General features: G+C 36.2%; 1 non-coding gene across 1 annotated transcript; it reads right to left on the reverse strand.

Annotated features, from left to right (window-relative positions):
* Positions 1–1,792: 1,792 nt before the first annotated feature.
* LOC133254507 (small nucleolar RNA SNORD22) lies at positions 1,793–1,919 on the reverse strand. Its single transcript, XR_009738688.1, has one exon. It is a non-coding gene; the product is annotated as a small nucleolar RNA SNORD22 (small nucleolar RNA).
* Between the last annotated feature and the right edge of the window lie 2,648 nt (positions 1,920–4,567).

Consider the following 4,567-nt stretch of genomic DNA (forward strand, 5'->3'; position numbering starts at 1 on the left):
TTTCTACATTCTTTCATTGGTAATTTGGGGGAAAGATTAAAGAATCATTGCTAACTGTAGATTTATCTCATCTGCAAGTGTGTTCCTCGGATAAGTGTGATTCCTAAGTCAGTAGGATTTGGGATCCATTCTGACTTACAGTCTGGTTCATTGGAAGCCTGGCTTACTTGACCCTTCCTGGTCATTGGCTGAGGCCCCACTAATGGGCTTTTCTCTGCCAATTTCCTTGGGGATTCTCAGAGGAAGGGGAGACCTCTGAACTGTTGGGGTGGAATTTCAATAAAACTGTATTAGAATCTCTAGACAGAGAGCATCTTCTCTACATGCGTTCTGCATGTGCACACACGTGTGTGTATGTGCACATGCTCACACATGGCTGAGCTTATGGTGATGCTCTGTATGGACAGGGCATGAGCAGTTCCTTTCTCCTTTACTGGCTGTTACTGTTTTGTGCAAAGATCTTTCACCAGTGCTGGGAAGTAACTGGTGCCTTACTGCATGTGATCAACTGTCGAAGCTTCCCTTGGTCGGTGCCTTCTTCTGTGCAATTCTCACTTCCTCCTCCCAAACCTCTCCTTTATTTCCAAGCCTAGCTTTCACATTTATGTTGTTGTTTACATGGTTTCACAGTTTTACTGAAGCTATGCCTTTTGGGATTTTCTGTTTTTAATATTTTTGTAAGAAAATAAAGTATCAGTTCAGTTCAGTTCAGTTCAGTCATTCACTCATGTCTGACTCTTTGCAACCCCATGAATCGCAGCATGCCAGGCCTCCCTGTCCATCACCAGTTCCCAGAGTTCACTCACACTCATGTCCATCAAGTCAGTGATGCCATCCAGTCATCTCATCCTCTGTTGTCCCCTTTTCCTCTTGCTTCCAGTCCCTCCCAGCATAAGAGTCTTTTCCAATGAGTCAGCTCTTCGCATGAGGTGGCCAAAGTACTGGAGTTTCAGCTTTAGCATCATTCCTTCCAAAGAAGTCCCAGGGCTGATCTCCTTCAGAATGGACTGGTTGGATCTCCTTGCAGTCCAAGGGACTCTCAAGAGTCTTCTCCAACACCACAGTTCAAAAGCATCAATTCTTCAACGCTCAGCCTTCTTCACAGTCCAACTCTCACATCCATACATGACCACAGGAAAAACCATAGCCTTGACTAGACTAGAAAATAAAGTATCACACACACACAAATGCAAATCTGTGAGGGAGACTGGGTCCTTCAACACAAGACTAAGGTTAGTTCATTTTCTCAATGTAGAAATAATACATAAAGTTAATTATTGGACTTGCTGCAGGAGCAGAAGCTTTAAAAGAGGGAATATTCCTTCCTGTAGAGGGAGATAAGATACAGGAAATTTCTAGTGTATTGACTTAATTAAGGAAGTTATTAAGACCCTAATAAACAGCACTGATCACATTGTCACTTAGGGAGTTATTTTTTGTTTGTATTTTGGTTTGTATAGAAAATATGTCTTCACTTTGGAAGGTATCACTGAAATCTAAATCTAGAGAAGTCAAATATAGCTTATTAGAGGATGAATGTTGTGAATTCTCATGAAAATTTTAAATTGTATTTTTTGGTTGTATTTTTCATTTTTTTTCAACCAGTGATTTATTTCCTCCTTTCCCATGTTTAGAAATTATTTTTTTAAATTTTATTTTATTTTTAAACTTTACAATATTGTATTAGTTTTGCCAAATATTGAAATGAATCCGCCACAGGTATACCTGTGTTCCCCACCCTGAACCCTCCTCCCTCCTCCCTCCCCATACCCTCCCTCTGGGTCATCTTATGATCCCTCATAAAGTTCCTTCTGGAACAAGATTCCCTTTTCTCCTCAAGCCAGCCCCCAGTAGGTTCACCTTTACAGTTTCTGGAACTAGAACAAGAGGTAAGATGTGTGAATGTTTTTTCACTGGGAAAATATTTATTGTTTTTAATTTGCCTTCCAGTGTTCAAATATTAGTTCATAAAATAGTTGTTGGAAATATTTCCAACAAAATTTGTTTATTAGATTTATTAAAACTATTTTTATGGGGCAGTTTGGAGGGAAAGTGAAACTTTGGAAAAATCCACAACTGAGTAAGGACAAAACATACCTAATCAAAGGAAGAATTCAGTAAGAAAATGGATTTATCAATCTCTGAGAAAACCCTTTCCAGTCATTCATACTAAGCAACAAATGCCTTTATCTAACATGATTTAATCACTTAGGGTCTCCAGATGTTCAAAGGAAATCTATAGCATGAAAAAGGAACACCAAAGTAAACAAACAGAATAATTGGCCTTGGAGAAAACAAGGATAATTCAGATACCAGAAGTTAACTTCTTAAGAAGTCTATTCTCTGCAAAATTCAGGAGTCTGCATGCATATAAAAACACACTGCTTTTTAAAAAGAAGCAATAAAGAAAAAAAATTGGAAAAATGTGTAAAATTTTTAAATTAAGAAATAAACTTTGTATTTAATAAATTATTAAATGTACACATCTGACTTCTTGTGATCTAGCAATATGGATGATAGAACAGAGAAAATTTCCCACAACCCAGAACATAACATCTTAGAAGAAGGGTTTCTGTGTGACAACAGGTAGGAGAATATAATCAAAGAGATAAAAAAAGGAAATGTCTCTGTTTTCAGTCTTTGGTCTACCAAGTGCCAAACAGCACTAGAAAACATTCCTTTGTAGATATACCCTATTGAAAATTCATAACCACAAGGATAAAGAGAAAAATCATAAAAGCAGAGAAGAATAAAACAAATTACCTGCAAGAGAATGGAGCCAGATTGATTTGTGATTTCTCATTACTAACAATGGATGCTAAAGAAAATGGAGTAACATTTTCAAAATTCATACAGTAAAAGATTTTGAATCAAAAATTTTATACTACAATTTATTTTCAAACACATATTCAGACACATTTTCAGGACTGAGAAAATCTACTGTGCATACAGCCTATACTTTAAACATTAATTTGTCAAGAAAATAGTATACTCAAGCAAAGCAAGCTTTTCAGGATGAGGGTAATGTGGGACATACAAAATATTGATAACTACTGTCACTCAGAATCAAGAAGAAAGATGGCAATAAATTTAAAGAAGATTCACTAGGCCTTGATTTTTGGAAATTTCTCCTATGAATGGCAAAGTTTTGTTGATATGGAATTATCATTTGTGGCTTCTGCCATAATATTTGATTCTACAGGGAATAATGTTTATATGTTTATATTGTACATGATATTTGGAGCTTCATTTTTAAAATCAGCCTTCAGGGAAAACATAGAAGATATATTTATTTAAGAGAATATAGAGATAGATTGAAAGATAGATGATAGATAGATTTATTGTTGTTCAGTTGATAAGTTGTGCCCAGCTCTTTGCAACCCTATAGAGTGCAGCACTCCAGGCTTCTCTGTTCTCCACTACCTCATATAGTTTGCTCAAATTCATGTCCATTGCGTCAGTGATGCTGTCTAACCATTTCGTCCTCTGCAGAAGAGGGTGGCAGAGGATGAGATAGATCGATAGATTAGATAGACATAGATACAGGTTGGTAGATTGTTATAAAGCCTACAAGTATAAAAATAAAGGTATAACTATTTGGGAAGTTGACTGAGAAAAAGAGGTGAGAGGAAAATTAATGTGATAACTTCTTCCAGGTTCTTTGCAGATGATCACTAGACAATGGCTAAGGTTTATAATCTAGAAATAGAAGTATGACAGCAATAAGAAGAATCAAGTCAGAGGGAGAGGTTAACAAAGTTTCCCTCTGGGGAGGTAGAGTAGAGGGGCTGCCACAGGAAAATATTAAGAGTCTTAGACTTTATATTTCACATCTTCTCTACTGTTTTAAATTTGTTGCTGTGCCCATGGAATACTTCTATGATTAAAAGCTAGCTTATGAAAATAGAAGAAAACATATAAAAATGAAATGGTTAATCCATCTTTTGACTGTGGAAAAGGGAAAACTCAATTCATTACCTGCATATGTTTTTCAATGCACTCAGGAACACAAAAGAATATTAAAAACACTTCAGTTGTTCGTAAAAGTTGTAAAAAACTTAGTTTTTCATTTAACTTGATTTTGAACTATTAATATAAGCTAACATATACCACTATTTGTCAACAATACAAGACAGAAAAATCTATCTCTTAGTGTTAAATCTATTAAAATAAAATTTTTCAGTTAATTGTAAGTACTAGTTTTGTGCTATGCAGTAAATCTGTGTGAAAGATTATGGGGGAAACAAAAAGCAAAAGAAAAATGGATTTTCTCATGATAACTACATGAAAGTGTGGAAATAATCAAATAATTATATTTTTAAATGTTATCTTTTGATGAATGTATCTCAGTGTGGGAAAAAAGCCAGTATTAATCCTTTCCTACGTTATTGGGTCTAGTAAATAAACTTTAAGCATCACACCAGGGATGCTTCCCTGGTGGCTCAGAGGTTAAAGCGTCTGCCCGCAATGCGGGATACCTGGGTTCAATCCCTGGGTTGGGAAGATCCCCTGGAGAAGGAAATGGCAACCCACTCCAGTATTCTTGCCTGGAGAATCCCATGGACGG

The sequence above is a fragment of the Bos javanicus genome, chromosome 9, assembly GCF_032452875.1.
Source record: "Bos javanicus breed banteng chromosome 9, ARS-OSU_banteng_1.0, whole genome shotgun sequence".
Taxonomy (NCBI): domain Eukaryota; kingdom Metazoa; phylum Chordata; class Mammalia; order Artiodactyla; family Bovidae; genus Bos; species Bos javanicus.